General features: G+C 38.5%; 1 protein-coding gene and 1 long non-coding RNA gene across 3 annotated transcripts in view; one reads left to right on the top strand and one right to left on the bottom strand.

Annotated features, from left to right (window-relative positions):
• Positions 1-18,040, bottom strand: part of BckdhB (Branched chain keto acid dehydrogenase E1 subunit beta) — a 91,644-nt gene that overhangs the window by 32,718 nt on the left and 40,886 nt on the right. The window lies entirely within an intron of this gene.
• Positions 12,006-12,656, top strand: LOC137580208 (uncharacterized). The gene is made up of 3 exons (XR_011032970.1): positions 12,006-12,258; positions 12,336-12,495; positions 12,557-12,656. It is a non-coding gene; the product is annotated as an uncharacterized lncRNA (long non-coding RNA).

The raw sequence follows: 18,040 nt of genomic DNA, 5'->3' as shown, positions 1-18,040 counted from the left end.
CTTTTCTTCGCGCTATACTTTTTAATCATCTACAGCGAAACCAATGAAAATATTCTGGACTTGGATTGGCTGCAACTCATCCCTGACCACATTGGCTGTGAATCGTGGCATAGCTGGCAATTTGTCCAAATAAAACACCTTCACCGGGTAGGGGAAGTTCAGTTGCGTATAAGGCAAAGCTTTTCTTTAATTAATTGTTATCTGCTTTTGTTAGCTTGTTCTTTGATTTAATTTTAATTAAGTGCACTGGCTCATTAGATAGTATCATCATAATCTGTCTCACACATTTTTGAAAAGTAGTGTGGAATATCTTGGGCTTACAGTTTGCCTCTTTATATGACATAATAAAAACAATTATAAATTATAAAGCCCCAGAGACCTTTTTTGATTGGCAAGCTAATATAGATGCTTTCTTTTTGGGATTTTGCTACCATAGCAAAACTCTAACAAGTTTCTTAAAGGGTGAAAACGGTAAAGTAACGCTTATCAGTCGAGAAACGAATACCAGTTAAAAGCATTCTAAAAATTAACAGTAATATAAGCTTCTTAGGAAGTATTGTTACGACTTTGACTTTGAAAACTCTTCGATCTTATCACCAGATGGTCTCATCTGGGTTAGGTGCGGTCTTGCAACAGTCTTGTATTGGATACCGAAATCAAATGCGGCTGAGGACGGCGAAAGCACGATTCACAGTGAAATATCATTGACATTCATTCAGTCTGCGTTTGTCCCTCACTGACATAATATTCAATAATAATGTCGAATATCGAAGGAAGGGGGGCTAAGCATTGGGGAAGCCCTACATATGAGCGAAACAAATGATAATTGTTGACTATGAGGCGAATATGTTGATGACGTATTATATGGAAAATGAAGTTAACTAATTTGGCCCTAACTAGAGAAATAAAGCAGTATATAAATATATACAGGGTGGGCCTTTTACAGTGGAAGCATCTGGCAACCCCATAACTTTTGACAGAGATGTCAGATTAACAAATGTCATACCGCGTTGGAAGCGTTATTTCAGTACAATTTTAACCATGGAGCAATACACACCTTAACAAGGTGCTGACATTGTTCAGCTGTACATTCAAAATAACTTCTCAATTGTTTTAACTAAACGTGCGTGGAAAAATAAAATTAAAGTTAAAACATCGCCTGGAGACAACACTGTACGTCGATTATATGCCAAATTTATATCGTCTGGTAGTGTTGGTAATGCCAGTCATCTCTCCATACAACGACCAATACGTTCCGACGAGAATATTGATGCCATTGGAGCCAGTGTTGCAGAGACTCCATCGACATCAGGTCGCCATTGTTCGCAAGAAATAGCCATCGCTCGTACCACTCTCCGACGCATAATTCTTGTTGATTGAAAAATGTTTCCGACAGGACGGCGCTACATGCCATACAGCGCATGCCACGACCAATTTGTTGCGCAAAATGTTCCCCGGAAGATTAATATCGAAAAACGGCGATTATGACAGGCCACCGAGATCACCTGATTTGATGCCCCCTAACTTTTTTTATGGGGATATTTAAAATCCAAGGTATACACTGGTGAACCAAGGACCCTGGCTGTACTGAAAAAAAATATCCGACAAGAAATTGCTGCCATATCGGCCGAAGTCAATTCAACCGCCGTCGTGTGCAGACGTGTTTTTTAATGCACTCGGCAAAATTTAGTGTAAAAATAAAAAAGATCGCGTTTGTGGCGCTCTCAGACGCCTCAGAGACGCCTATCTACAATCATATTGCTATTAGTTTGTTCTAATAGCAATAAATACTAAGTTGCAACAACAAAGTGCGTAAGTTTTGGAGAAGCCATGTCCACCAATTCGCGCCCAAGCTCTCTCGATTCCCACCAGCAACAGCTACAAGAACTAATTGTACAACAACAACGTGAGCGTCGACTCTCGGTCCAACGCAACAATGCGTACTTTTCGGTGGTGTCACCGACCCCACTGAATGCTACCGTAAGCAATAACTCAGAAAGTGCAAGCCACTCAGCAATCAACAGCAATTTACCGTGGAGACAGCAGTGTGCTTCTCCATCAATATCGATATCACCGACCAGCACCGTCAGCTCGTTGACAGCAACTACTCCAACGTCTACCGAAGTATTGACCTGCCTTAAGCCATCAACGACAAGTCGCCCAGAGTCAGCCACAAGAATAAACCCAACGCCTTCTGTCCGAACTGGAATAGATAAATATATTAAAATAAATAAGCGCAAGCTAAGCCCGCAAAAGAAAAAAAGTGGCAATACGCCGAAAATAACAAAACCAAATGAACGAGTAGCACTCCTAAGCGGGAATCGTTTTAAAATTCTTGCCGATCAGCAAGACGATCAAGCTGGCGCTGTAGATAAAGTTAGGCTAAACCACCCCCTTTATACATCCCTGGAGCCAACTGCAGCACACTGATTTCGAAGCTAGTAGAAACAGTAGGGGCAAATAACTTTGTTGTAAGCCCTCTCAATAGGAGTAACATTAAAGAAATTAAATGTCAAACCCAAACAGAGGACAATTTCCGCATCATCGAAAAGTACACCCGTAATGCTAACATCAACTTCTATACCTACCAACTAAAAAGCAGTAAAGGGCTCCAGGTTGTGTTGAAGGGGATTGAGCCATCGGTCCCAACTCAAGAAATAGCAGATGCATTGGCCGAAAAAAACTTTGCGGTTAAGTCTGTTGTCAACATCATCAACAGGAACAAGGTCGCACAGCCGCTTTTTAAAACCGAGCTCCAACCAGATGCAAAGCGGTCGAAGCCAAATGGAGTGCACCCAATCTACAATCTTCAGCTCCTATTGCACAGAAGAATCACCGTAGAGCAGCCCCATAAGAGATACCAACCACCGCAGTGTAAAAACTGCCAGGAATACAACCACACGTCTAACAATTGCAATCTTAGTTCAGTATGTGTTGGCTGCGGCGAACATCACAAAGATGGCATTTGCACCAAGGACAATAACAAAGTAGCACTAAGACTATGCAATAACTTTGGAGGGAACCACACGGCCAACTACAGAGGATGCCCTGGAGCCCGCGAAAGAGACCCCGTCACTCCACCATATAAAACTTGGCCAGCAAACTCCAAATGGTTTAGTGTCCCTAATGATCTCACTGAATCAAAACATTTTCAAATTCCAAAATATACCTCATATCGGGAGTGGTATCCTAATCAAAAACCGTAAACACTCGTTCCTCAACAGATTTAAAACGCAGCACCTACAAGCAACTGCTATAACCGTCCAACACTACATTGGTTGCCCTGTACTGTCCACCACGCTTCTCAATCTCTGAAAAGGAATTTACCGATTTCTTTAACACACTCGGAGATTGCTTCATTGCAGAAGGGGACTATAGCGCCAAACATACGCACTCGGGGGTGTCGCCTGAATCCTAAAGGCAAGCAGTTGTACAACACAATACTCAACCCACTCAATAAGGTGGATTGCGTCTTACCGGGTAGGCCTACTTATTGGCCCACAAAGAAAGGGCCTGACCTGACTGATTTCATAATAACCAAGAGGATTCCGCAAAATCAAGTACTTGATCGCCCATATAGGCTTACAAACAACAAAACAAATCGGCTTAAATTTAAAATGTACATGAGTGCCCACATTGACTGTTCGCCGAAACTGGATGCTGCAGAGGACATTGACATGTGCGTCTCTGCACTTGAGTCGATGATGGGAGCTGCAGCAAGAGTGTCTACTCCACATGTCTCTACTTACACTAAACCCGTTGACAGGCCTACGAATTGGTGGATTGAACAATTAGTAACTGAAACACGACGTCTAAGAAGAGAATGACAGAATACTCGATCACCAGCAGCAAAACTTCGCCTAAGGCATGCCAATTGCAACCTCTCCAAGGAGTTAAGACAAGAGGAAAGCTGGGCTCAAAGGAAATACATAGAAAAGCTCAGTCCAACCAGCACTAAACATCCTCTGTGGAAAGCCCATCCAACTTTAAGCGCTCCTACAGAGCATCCGTATTTGCCACACTTCTTAAAATGGTTTTCCAGCCAAATCCAACATCAAAGTCATTTCGACTTCCCCCTTCGAGCACATTAACGGATAGTGAGTACTCGGAACTCCAATCGGATGAGATGACTGCAGCTATTAAAAACCACATAAAGCCGAACAAAGTCCCTGGCCATGACCTAATCACACCGAAAATGATCCTACAGCTCCCTATCATCGCCATACAATACATCCGCAAACTGTTCAACGCTATAATAAGAATTGGCTACTTCCCAAGAGCATGGAAAAGGTCCACTATCATCATGATTCCTAAAGTGGGAAAGGACAAAACACAGCGACTAAACTCATTTTTGGCATCGGAGAAAACAATATCTTCACACCAGTTTGGCTTCCGCAAAAAACATGGGACAATTGAACAAGTCAATCGCATAACATCCGAAATACAGCATTTGAACTAAAAGAATACCGTTCGGCTGTATTTCTCGACGTTGCCCAGGCTTTCGATAGAGTTTGGCTGGAGGGTCTGATGTTCAAAATCCGGCAAAAGCTCCCACAGTACACCCACAAACTAATGGAATCTTACATTTACAATAGGAAATTGGCTGTAAGATGTAATGGCTCCGTCTCGGCTGACTTTGAAATCAAAGCTGGTGTACCGCATGGCAGTGTACTCGGCCCATTGCTCTACCTGCTGTACACTGCAGACTTACCAACGAGTTTAGGACTTACAACGTCCACTTTTGCCGTTGACACGACAATCCTCAGCAGATCCAAATGCCCAATACAAGCCTCTGCAAAATTAGAGGAACACCTCAAGGTGGTAGAGGAATGGCTAGCAACCTGGCGTATCCAGGTCAACGAGCAGAAATGCAAACATGTTACCTTTACGCTTAACAAAAGAAACTGTCCAGCTCTAATGCTAAACAGCGTACCAATTCCTCACTTAACTTGGCATCCACCTAGACAGAAGAATAACTTGGCGCAAGCACATCGAAGCAAAAAAGTCACAGCTTAAACTGAACGCGAGTAGCTTACATTGGATCATCAATGCTCGGGTTCCTCTACGTCTGGAGTACAAAGTCCACCTATACAACTCCGTACTGAAACCCATCTGGACTTACGGTGCCGTACTATGGAGAAATGCAAGTACCAGCAATGTCGACATTATACAAAGGGCGCAGTCGAAGATTTTAAGATCAATCACGGGGGCTCCGTGGTACATACGGAACGACAACATTCAAAATGATCTTAATATACCTAGCGTAAAATCAGAAATATGTAGTCAACAACTGAAGTATTCTGCGAAACTGGATGCACACCTAATGTTCTTGCCAATTTCCTTACGCGAACTAATAATAGAACTCGTCTTAAAAGAAATGACAGACCAACCCAATAATAAGTGATTAGCAATATCCCCAGGATTTATCTTAAGTACTAGATTAAGAAAAATATCTCAAACTTGTTGTTAGGCTCTAATTTAAAAGTAGATTCAACAAATATACTTAAACGTTAAAAAAAAAAAATATATATATGTATCGGCAGAAACATTGGGCAAAGTGATGCGAAATGTCGAAAAAAGGGCACATTTTGCGGTCAAGGCCAGAGGCGGTACAATGGGCGCACGGCAGACGAGTAAGTGGATGCGGCTGTGCCAAGGGCTTTAATGCGTGGGTGAGAGTGTTACCGGCTGTATATCGGTAATACACTAAGTGATTCTATAGCAGAGCCCGGCACTCATATCCCCCGGGGGACGAACACGTTCGGCACCTCATTTGCGTGTAACCGAACGGCTGCCGAAGTCCTCACACAAAAAAATCAAGAGCATGAGGGTGGATTTAGTTTCCCTCAGCATTTCGACGCAAGCAGATCTATGTCGCTTTGTTGAGAGAACACACACGAAAAAATTGATCGCTGCTTTGTTTTTTCTATCTTTCTCTTGCATCAGATTATATGCTGTACTCGTTTTCTTGATTTGAGGAAAATTTTGTCAACTTTCATTTTGCGCAGTGTAAAGCAACACACGCACACAAGCAAGTGCACACATACAACTACATTTTTCTAGCGCTCTCTTTGTGCCGGGCCCTTGTTCTAGAGTCCCCAGGATGCCTATATAAGGACAGCATCAGACCAGAAGCGGTGAACAACAAGTGAAGCAACAAGTTTCCTAATTCCTTACGAGTAATCTTAAGAACATTTGTGGCCTAGCAAGTTACTAGCACAAGACACAGACGCAAGATATCGAGTTATAAGGGCTTACGAGTAACCGTATGAACTCCGCAAGCATCAGCAAGTCTTAAAAATAAAACAAATAGTCACGCACCCAGTGTAATCAACAATCGAACCATTTGAGAAAACATATATGTACATACATATGTATATATTCAACCAAACCGAAAAGTACCCGCAAAAAACATTAATACACATTTAAACATTATAACAATCGAGTTCTGATTTCACCGAGGCACAAGATAAATGTTGTTGTGCCGAACCTCGCCTAAAAAGATTGAGAATATTCCGAAGGACGAAAAAGCATCGATACAAACTAGTCAATGTTTACATAAACATAATAATTATTAAAAAAACTGATGTTTCATTTTATGACTGGGCCGACTTGTTACTAAATTTAAGAAATAAAATATCAAAGAAGCTAACTTCGGCTGTATCACAGTTTACATACCCTTGTCCATAATATTTTCAAATGCTCCGAACACTTTTTCTATAACTCAATTCATAAAAGCACAGACAAAATCTACCAAATATCATTTCCATTTCTTGTTGTTCTTCTTCCCTATGGTGCATGCTGCAGTTTATGTAGCGTTACGACTGTGTGTGAATGCGTGTGTTCTGTTGATACGTTGTAGCATGTTCTAGAATAACAACATTGCAATGTATACAAATATATTGTATCGATTAGTAACAATATTTATGTGCGCAACATTCAAGTACATTGGCCTCTTAAGCAACATAACCACCCATGAGTGCATGGTGCTGGACAATTGCTGCGTCGGCAAATATAACACGCGCGGCCACTCAGGCCCAATATGCAATATGATACATCCTCACATTATACATTTATACATTCATACATTTATATATAAATACTAGAAAACCCGGCAAACGTTGTTTTGCCATATAAATAATTTTCTAGTAATTTCTAGAATATAAAAATAACAAAAGGCAAACATTATTTTTAAATTATTATAATTTATCCCTTAGTACAATATCAATCTCTTAATGCTACAGCGTGAACAATATTTTTTGTTATTCCATCTTTAGCTAACACAAACAAACTGGATGGTTTACCCACTCGAGGGCATGCCACGTATAATTGTCCGTGTGAAAAACATGTTCTCAAATCTAATCCACAAACAGACATCGTGTGACCTTGGGATTTGTTGATAGTCATTGCAAATGCCAATCTAATCGGAAACTGAATACGTTTGAATTAAATTGACATGTCACGTTGTCATTTGAAAGCATGAATTGAATCTTCTAATTGACTTCAGGAACACGTTAGAATCTGGATCCGTGCCGATAAGTATGCCGTTCAATGGTTCCGATGGTGTTTCAATTTCAGGTAGTTGCACTTTTCCTGACGCGCAACACATCCCAGTTGGCTCATTTTTGAATTTCAGAGCATGTAAATGCGGACATTCCTTTTCCATAGCACCAATTACTACTTTTGAATGAGCATAATATTCAATATCGGGCTCATACTGAAATGCTAGTCGAAGAAATGAATGTGATGTAAATGCTCGAAGTACTTGTTGATGTTGGTCAATCCCTCTACGTCTGTTGGCTACGAATCTGCGCGCTTCTCTTCGTTCCAATGGTCTTTGTTGGTTTCGCTCATCTCGTACCTCTTGTAATTGTGATGCACATAACTGCGCCATTCTTACACGGACATCTGCATTACTTTGTTGCCTTTCTGCATCTGATCTTATTGCTCTTCTATCTTGCATGCCTCTAGATCTGTTTGTTTGACGACTCAAATTAGCCCCCCCTGCGTGTTCGTGGCATTGTTGTAATTAATCAAGTTGGAAAACTGATTGGTGTATAACGTGTATTATTTTCTTGATCAATAATTAGCGCAGCGAGTTCGGTCGCACTCGAGTTGTAACAACGACTGAACTCGAGACGCACAATTCTTGTGCGCGCCTTTCACCGAACCATACTCGGCGACAGCGACAGAACGCTGGCGCCCCGCTAAAACGGTTCTTCTTAAACCACTAATGCGCCGCCATAATGATGAAATTACTATTATTGTGAAATACCCGAAAACACAAACACACACTCTCACACTCACGCACCGACATACATATATGTATTTTGCTCATAACATGAGAACCCTGAAAGCTGAGTGAAAAATTGTGAGAGGACAACGCATGCGACAGAAGCCGACTTTTGCATTCTTTTTTCTGTCGCATCCGCAAACGTTTCTTGCTTGTATGCAAGTATTAGTGTGTTAAACAAATAAACATTTATTAAAATTATTAAATTATTTATTATTTGGGTATAAAAAATAGATGTTGGCCGATTCTCAGTCCTACACGATCTGCATAAAAAATTTCGTGAGAATCGGTCGAGCCGTTTCGGAGTAGTTTGGTAACAAACACCACACTCGAGAATTTTATATATATAGATGTTTATACATAAGCGCAGCTAATCGGTTTTAGCTATAGAGAACAATTGTAATAGAATTAAGAATTATTCAATAAACTGAGCTCAAACCAAAAGGAACTATTGGTGTCTCTTAATATATATCTTCGAACCTACTACATGGCGACCGTGACAGTGGTCACCAAACAATAGGCGTGACCAAAAGGAGTGAGCAGACCAAATTACAAAAGGAAAATTCAACTACAATGGAGGAATAAAGGAAGGAAAATAACATACTACAATCACAGTAAGTAGAGTGATGGGAAAAAAATCTGGTGTGGTCAAAAAGTTAAAAGCCAGAAAGGCGCAGATATTGAGGCTACTAAATAGCCCACAGACTAATTGGAATACCTCGGTGGAATTACACGCCGAGGTAGAGTTTATAAAAACCCAATTAGAAGAATGAGAAAATAAAACCACAACAACAGAATCCCATACTCTACGATTCAAAACGTGGCAAAAGCAAAAGTAAAAATAAGTCCACAAACTGTGAAGGAACTACCGAAATTAAAGAAGGTCTGCCCAAACGACTGCGAGGGCCCATTATACTCAGCATACTGCGAGTATACATGCAGACATTGCTACGGGACTCCAAAGGAAAAGCCAGTCCCCAAGCGAAGGAAGTGAAAAGAAAAATAAAACAAAGAATCAACAAATCTGGTGCGATGACCGGCACCGGAACCGCCTGAGCTCAGAGGCCCCGGACATCAGCAGCTGAGACTACAAGCGTGAAAAGCAGGCCGCTTTTTACGCCATCGATGGAGCATCAGCGTGCCAACCGGCGACGACCAGCTGATGCTAGAGCCCTACAAGCATTTGGAAGACTGTTTTAACAGAAATCGTCTTGATGAGTCTTTTTTGAGTCCCCTTGACGATTAAAAGACGACTAATCTCCTTGGCGATCGAAAGAAGACTCATAAATGACCCTTCCAAATGCCCAAAGTATGATTGGTTTCAAATACAAATTTGTTTTAAAACGAAATGCAAAGCAATCGCCAAATGAGCATGCAGGTGATTAAAATATGATCATTGCTTGGTTTTGCTTTCTTACTATGCACTCATATTCTGCTTGCTTGGCTGATCCAAAAGCGATTCTTTTCTAAGCTTAGATCTAAGTTAAACGGCACTTTTTCTTCAGCACATGCCGAAATGTGAAAAATTTGTCATTCGATCGTGAAAGTGCAGTTGAAGTGGAAGTACAAAGTGCAAACAATATATCAATTATAACAAATAAAAAGGTGATTATGTCAGTGAAACAATTGCGTCGCGTGGCCAAAAGAGAGGCTTATAAACTATTATTTCCTGAAAAGAAAATAATAGAGAAAAATAAATTAAATGATCTTTTGGCAAACGAAAGTTTTGATTATAATCATAAGAGTGCTGAAAGTTCAAGCGACAATGACAGTGGGTCTTGCGACAGTGACAGTCGGTCTTTTGCCAGTAGTAAGAAAAGTGAAGTTGATCTTTGTGAGGGACTAGCTAAATGGGCCACTGAGTTCAACATAAGTTTCATTGCAGTCAATGCGCTGTTGTCATTATTGCGAAACTGGGATATTTCAGTTCCGAAAGATGCGAGAACAGTTTTGCAGACGCCTTCCTCTGTGGTGGAAAGAAAAGTTGGAGACGGCACCTATGTCCATTATGGACTTAAAAGATGTTTGTCGGACTTCTTAACCGCTAATGATTGGAAGTTGCCAAATTTGATTTTAGACTTTGGCATTGATGGACTTCCATTATTTAAAAGCAGCAACACGCAAGTTTGGCCAATTTTGACAAGTGTAAGTTGCACAACTTATGTTGGGCTTGTTGGCGTTTATGAAGGGAACTCAAAGCCACATTGCGCCGTTAACTTTCTTGAAGAGTTCATCGCTGAACTTCAAATTCTTCTACGCGAAGGTTTTCTTTTTGGCAACAGGTGCTTTCAAATCATTATTCGCTGTATTGCTATGGATACGCCTGCGAAGTCATTTGTGTTGGGCACTAAGGGACATAGTGGCTACTTTTCTTGTGGGCGGTGCACTCAGAAGGGACAAATGGTCAAACATCGCCTAGTTTTTCCACCAGGTAGTGATACTACAGAGTTGAGAAGCAATGAATCCTTTAGAAATCGTGCGCAGCCGGAACACCATGTCAAGCAATCTTCACCAATAGAAATGCTGAACATTGATATAGTGTCCCAGTGCTGCCTAGATTACATGCACGTTGTTTGCTTAGGGGTAATGCGGACTTTATTGAAAAGCTGGGTTCACAAAAAAGGATTCGAGTTTTCCTTAGTGTCAACGAAAATAACAACAATTTCCGAGGAATTAGCTTTTAATAAAAATAATATACCGAGAGAATTTAAAAGGAAACCTCGAAGCTTAAAAGACATAGACAGATGGAAGGCAACAGAGCTGAGGCAATTTTTATTATACACTGGGCCTGTCGTGTTGAAAAAGAATTTGAGTCGGAACAGATATTGCCATTTTTTAAAATTATCGTTGGCCATGAGGATACTTTTGGACATACATGACTGCAAGTCAAACAATTCTGTTGCTGCTCAATTATTAGGATCATTTGTTGTTGACACACCAGAGTTGTATGACTTGTATTTTTTAACATGCAATTTTCATGCCTTGTTGCACATCAACGAAGATGCCAAACTTTTTGGAGCCTTAGATGGGATAAGTGCATTTAAATTTGAAAACTATCTGCAGCAAATCAAGAGGAAAGTCCGAAAAGGAGGAAGTGTTGCAGTTCAAATCTATAAAAGGCACATTGAGAAGAGTTACCATTTGGGAAAGGAATTAGGGCAAGAATTAAATAAATGATAAAATATCAAGTATTTCTTTGAGAGGTGTCTTCATATCTTTGGAAGAGCCCAACAACTTTTGTTTGGTAAATAATAAAATATTTAAAATAATAGAAATAAAGAAAAATGAGAATCTTCCAGTTTTTGTCGGGGCTGAAATACATGGATTGACACCACTTTTCGTGGAACCAATAATATCAAGCGATTTTAATATATATTGTGCAACTGACTTACGAACCTTCAATAATACAATTGAATTTTGCTTAAGTCAAATAAATAATAAAATAATATGTTTGCGAGATTCCTTAGACGGAAGCTATTTTTTCATACCGCAACTTCACCATGTCCTTCAATGACATAACTTCATCGGAATTGAATTATATTCCAAGTAATAATTTAACAACATGTAAGTAATATATTTTTATTAAAAAATTGCCAATATTATTTCTAATAAACACATCATTTTTAGTGACAAACTTGAGGATACCAGAGACCGGAAACCTCCAAAATCTTTTACAAGACTTGGTAAAAGAAATTAAACAGTTGAGGTCTGAGGTTTCTGAGATAAAACTCTTAAATTACGATTTGAAAGCAGAAATAACTGCTTTGAAAGAGTCAAATAAACGGGGACTCTTAAAGTTGACGGAGGAGGTTGTCTCTGTTAAAATGGAAAACAGAAAAAACAACTCAGATTTTGATTCTGATGTCCTATTTTCGGACATCCCAAAACTTCCCCTCAGTGCTATTAGTGAAGTAGCAGCATTTGACGAGGAAGTGCAAAAAAATGAGAGTCAACTTAGACAGTTCGTAAGTACTACAGAAACAGATATTAAAATTTTATTTTATTTTAATTTTTTTCTATTCTTTTTAAATAATATGTTTAGAAACATCTAATATCGAAAGTTGGAGGAGATGGGCCCACACAATTTATTAGATCTGCGATCAGAAAAGTTTTTTCGGACAAGGTAGCTTCCGAATACAGCTGGAAGGGGACGAAAGTTAAACCCTCAGCAGAAAGGTGCTACATTGTATCCGTAATAAAAAGTATGTATTATTTTGGAAAATATTTAAAATATTTTTTACTAATTAATATTTTTTCTTTTAGATATTACTAATGAAAAATATAAATGCACGGACAAAGAGTTGAATACGGTGCTACAAAAGCATTTTGTCCATGCCAATGACAGGCTGGCGAAGCGTAGGCGTTTAGAGTAGTGAATTTATATTACTTTTTTTTTTTTTTTTTTGAATATCTATGTTTTGTTTTGAATATCTATTTACTTTTTTTGTTGTTATTTTTTAAGATAACATATGTTAAGTAAATAAAAATTATATTAAACAGAAAATTATTTTTGTTGCAAATTATTGAAAATTGTATTCGAATATGAGTCAGAAATGATTAAATTATGACTCGTGGAAGACTCTTTTATGATTAAAAGATGACTCGTGGAAGACTCTTTTATGATTAAATGAAGAGTCATAAGCGACTCATCAAGATGAGTCGCGGCTAGGGTACCATTTTCTCCCGACGAATGGGTCATTTATGATCAGAAAATGAGCGCATATATGACTATTTTCAATCGTCGCGCGACTCATAAAAGACTCAATTATGCTCTGTTAACTTCAAAAATGCTTGCTGGGAGGCTAGCCGAAAACAACAAAAATATAAATGAACAAATTATGCGCTGCGTCGAACATTTTTTTTTGAGTGTACTGCGATGCACATTTTTTTTTAATAGAATTAAAATAATCAATGTACAATTGTGCGGCATTAAAAGCTGTCCAATTAGAGTGTGGCCTGAAAACCATACGAAAAATAGGCAGGGATATATGTAAAAAAAAAAAAGGAAGAGCATTCAGCTAAAAAAAAAATTTTTTATTAAATTACTACTCTACTAAACTACATCCAAAAAAAAAAAATTATTAAAAACAAATGAAATAAATATTTATTCCAAACCTTTTCTTTAAATGGAATGTTTGATAACAAAATAAGCAAGTTTGATGATACATTTGATACACCCAATATGGGTTAATAGATACTAAAACAGTGGACTTCACTGCAAATGTAATTAACAAAATAGAGTCATCAAATGTAGATTTGAAACCAACAAATGCACTTTTATTAATAATTGTGGTAATAATGAGCGCATATGTGTTATACAAAGCATATAAATTACACAATAAATGTGTAACAAAAAGAGCCTTAAGCCATGCTAATGATCTTGATAAGATCTAAGATAAGATAAGATCTGCATTAAAAAAAAAAAATTATTATCAATTACAAATATATATATCAATTTCAAAAAAAAAAATATTTAAGCTGAATAAAATATATATCAATTGATTAAGATGAGTAAAATAGAGGATTATTTTAGGAAGATAGTAGATAGGCATCCCAGAATAGTTTCCCACTTAATTGAGGTTTTTAGAAGCGAGCAAAGTAGTTCTCCCCAACGCTCGATTTGTTTAATACAGATTAGGTCAGCTTACCTAGATATAACAGGAGAAGAATTCCCAGTAAGAGGTTGCACTTGGGTACAGATGAGTTTCATCCTCACAGTACCATATGTGTGCTGTTACACAAATGCCACAAGCACATTTTGCTTCTACCTGATGGATGAAGCTCAACAATAATAAGTTGTTGCAAGAATAAAGCAAAAATCAAGAAAAACATAAGAGTAGAGCAAATGGCCTAGATATAATATACAAATGGATCGAGTAGAACTTAAATATTTGAACAAATATGTTCCATTCTTAGATTTCCTCTTCAACAGAGGTGAAACAAATCCAAAATATAAGGAAATTAAGGACTGGATTGTAAATAACAGAAAATTCAAATCAAGGATAGCCCACTTGATTGCAAGATCCATAGTAGAAGCATATAATCGCCTAAAGCAAAAAAATAGAATTTTACCCACCTGGGTACATAAACTCTTTGAAGAACCCATAGAGACAATCGATCTCTCACGGAGTTAAAAAAAAAAAAAAAGAGAGTGTAAATTTTTTCTATTAACAAAATATGATAACTTGGGATGATATAATAAGAGAAGCTAGAATACATGCACAAGAATTAAATAAATTTTGTAAATGCCTCTCGCAGAATAGGGAAACATCCCAAAGTACAATAGAAAAACACTCGAAAATAATAATAGAGAGTTTAAAAAAATCAGAGCAGTGTTAAAAGAACACTACAGTAAACTAAGTGCGGGACGAAATACAGCCGCAGATGCATACTATGATGAATGCAAACAAAAGGCAAAGTCCGTATTGAAAAGATTCAATATTGAATATAAACAAACAATTGATTTGGAAAGTTCAATATCGCTGGAAGAAGTAACAAAACCAATGGCTGATGAAGAAACAGGTCAAGAGGAACTATCAGTGAGCTCTGATCAATCAATAATAAGTCATAAAAAACGAGCCATTCCAAAAGAGAGCACAATGACACAAACGAGGGTAGAATTCATAAATACAGCCACCAAGCTGATACCATACTTCGATGGTGATGTTAAAAATCTACCAGGTTTCATCGGAGCGCTTCGCGTTCTTTACACCATAAAAGAACCGCATGAAGCGGTAGCCATCCAACTAATAAAATCAAAATTAAAAGGTCAAGCGGCTAGCAGCCTAAGCTCAGAAAAAACGATTGATGAAGTAATACAGAGACTATCAACAATCTTCAAGGGTGACTCAGTAGACCTTTTAACTGCAAAAATTAAAAATCTGCAGAGAAATCCCAATAACTGTGTTTCATACACAAACGAAATTACTGAGTTGACTGACGCCCTTAAAAGCGCATATATGTCCGATGGTCTTCCAAGTGAGGAAGCAGTAAAATATACTACCAAAGTGGCAGTAAATGCCATGGTAGGTCACACCAAAAGTCCAAGAGTCCAATTATTAATGGAATCAGGACACTTTCAATCAGCTAAAGAAGCAATCACTAGATTTACCACTCTTTCAGTAGAGTCGGGATCCACAGATAGCTTCCAAAATAAGGCCATCTATTATGCTCAAAGAAACCGTGGTAATTATAATAACAAATATAATTATCGCGGTAGAGGCAATGGTCGTGGTTATTATAATAACTATAATAATAACAATAACGGCCAAAATTCCCAGCAAAACAGGAATAATAACAACAGAGGTTACAACAAGAATAATAGAGGTAACCGAGGAAATAACCGACAAAACGGTTATACCAATAATAATGTTATGATAGCACAGAATGCTTCGGGAAACTCCCAGGCACCTTTAGATACTCAGCAGTAAAGAGTAATAAGATTCACGCCATCAGTCTAAATCAAAATACGTTTGTTACCTTCACGAATGTGGCAACGGGAAAAAAGTTAGTATTCTTAATAGACACAGGAGCGGAAATATCTATTGTAAAAGGAAATTCCGATAATCTTCAAAATATTCAAACCAATAAAATTATAAACATACATTGAATCAGTCAAGAAGTAACTAAATCCATAGGGTTTACTTCTGTTAAAATCCAATTTTCAAAATATATAATCCCACACGACTTTCACGTCGTAAATAACCAATTCGCTATTCCATGTGATGGAATACTAGGAATCGATTTCATAAGGAAATACAACTGTCAATTAGATTTCAATCCGTCCGAAGACTGGTTAATAATTAGACCAAACAACCTAAAATATCCAATATATGTACCAATATCGTACAGTTCTGGTAACGATTCAATAGTATTACCAGCAAGATCCCAAGTTGTCCGAAAAATCGAAATAAGTTCACAAGAAGACAGTGTATTTATTTAGCAAATACCATAACTAACCCCCAAAACGCAGTCATACGATTACTAAACACTACAAACATAGACCAAATAGTAAACATATCAAGTTTGAAACATGAACCGCTTTCCGGCTACGAAATAATAGAAACAAATAAAGAACAGCGTGAAAACGCAGTACTAACTACGTTATCAAAAAATTTTCCCCCACAGTTTCACAGCCAACTTACGAAGTTGTGCAAGAAATATAGTGATGTATTCGGACTAGAAACCGAACCAATAACAACAAATAACTTTTATAAACAAAAATTAAGACTGGTGGACGATGAACCAATATATACCAAAAATTATAGAAATCCTCATAGTCAGAAAGACGAAATCCAAAAACAAGTCCAAAAACTTATAAAAGACGAAATAGTCGAGCCCTCTGTATCACCTTACAATAGCCCACTTTTATTAGTACCGAAAAAATCATTACCAAATTCCGAAAATAAAAAATGGCGATTAGTAATTGACTATCGTCAAATTAATAAAAAATTGTTGTCCGATAAATTTCCGTTACCTAGAATTGATGACATTTTAGATCAACTAGGTAGAGCAAAGGATTTTTCATGCCTAATGTCAGGTTTTCATCAAATTGAACTCGAAGAAAATTCAGAAAAGTCAGAAAAGTCAAAGACATAACATCCTTTTCCACATGTAATGGCTCATATCGCTTCACGCTTCACATGGATGACTTAATAGTCATAGGTTGTTCCGAAAAACATATGCTCAATAATCTAACAGATGTCTTTGAGAAGTGTAGGCAACACAACCTAAAGTTACATCCTGAAAATGTTCATTCTTTATGCATTGTAGAAAATGTTCAGGTCGTGACGTGGGACAGCTCCAAAAAAAGTTCGCGAGTCGAACATATACCCCGAGCCCTCTAACCAAACAATTAAACGCCGGTTTTGTGTTGTATTGCGCTATATTCAGTTGCACAATTTGTGGGCATATCGATCGTTTAGATCGGTTGGCTGAAATCTTTATTTCAATGTTAATTCAAATTTCTCACATGTTTCTATTTTATCTTACATTTGTGTTTTTCTCTCCTTTTCACGTCTTTCCTGCTTGCCTAATTTTCTGTGACTGGCGCGCCGTCATAGCGGGCCGCCGCTCTGTCATAAGTGCAAGCAAAGACAAAGTAAATTCTAACTGTTCTTCTTCGAATGAGAGAGAATAAAACCCAGGGGCGCGTTGGGTAAGCCTTTCTACTGGCGCGGGGCGGCAATAAGGCCTGCACCGCAACATTCCCCACCCCGTAATTCACCAGCGTTTTCGTGCGGTGGATTACTCTCCAAATTCAGTACGGCCAGCTTCACTGTTGGTCGCGTCACAAGTCCATCTGCGCTTCGCACCTGTCCGTCTTTCCCACGATGAACGTCGATCACTCTTCCCTTTGGCCACGTATTACGTTTAGCGGCATCGTCTACAATTATCACCACGTCACCTACTGCTACCGGATTGAGCTGTGGTTGGAACCATTTCGTGCGCCTTGTGATTGTACGTAGATATTCTCTTAGCCACCTCTTCCAGAAACGGTCGGCAATTTGGCTGGCAACACGATACCCTTTTGCGAGTTGCGGCCCAGACTGTTCTAGTGAACCGCTCTCACGTAAGCCACTAGAACTGCCTTTTAGAAAATGGTTCGGCGTTAATGCTTCCGATTCGGCGCTTTCTAAAGGCACATACGTCAGAGGCCTTGAATTCAAAATTTGCTCTACGTCAGCAAACGCTCCTCTTAACACCTCTTCCTTCAGGCCGGCCTTTGGCAGTATTTCTGAAAGTATA

The sequence above is a fragment of the Drosophila tropicalis genome, unplaced genomic scaffold (genome assembly GCF_018151085.1).
Source record: "Drosophila tropicalis isolate 14030-0801.00 unplaced genomic scaffold, ASM1815108v1 contig_830, whole genome shotgun sequence".
NCBI classification, from domain to species: domain Eukaryota; kingdom Metazoa; phylum Arthropoda; class Insecta; order Diptera; family Drosophilidae; genus Drosophila; species Drosophila tropicalis.
The sequence above is the reverse complement of the archived record's forward strand: the minus strand, read 5'-3'. Positions and strand labels throughout refer to the sequence as shown.